We start from the raw sequence: 480 nt of genomic DNA, 5'->3' as shown, positions 1-480 counted from the left end.
ATTGATTCCCGGAGTTTGAAGGTAAACTGCGGGAACGGCTCTCGGCAACGCGGCGGTAAGAATCCTTGGTGATGCGGTAAGGATTCTCGGTGATGCGATAAGGAAGGTGGAGTGGAAGCGAAAGTACAACGAGCGGTAGGAACCGGACGTGATACGGTAGAGAGGGACGCGAAGGTGGTTTGATGCGACGACACACGGGAGATGGCTCGGCCCGTGATACGGTCAACTAGTCGATGTCGAACCCGGTTCGAGATCGGCTAGGGTTTCTCGGTAGTCAAGTCCCGGACTTGGACTAAGGAGAGAGGTGAGACAAGAACAAGATTCTCTCTTGTGAAATTTAATTCAATACTTCAAGTCTGCCTTTTACAATGAGGGTTTAGGCCTTTATATAGGAAGGCTTACAAATGGGAGACTCTAAAACCCTAGACACGCGGCCAGGATCTCATCCTTACACTTGGCCATAAAGCAAAAGCAAAAGTA

This window comes from Camelina sativa, chromosome 11, assembly GCF_030686135.1.
Source record: "Camelina sativa cultivar CO46 ecotype springtype chromosome 11, ASM3068613v1".
Lineage (NCBI taxonomy): Eukaryota > Viridiplantae > Streptophyta > Magnoliopsida > Brassicales > Brassicaceae > Camelina > Camelina sativa.
This window is presented reverse-complemented; position numbering follows the sequence as displayed.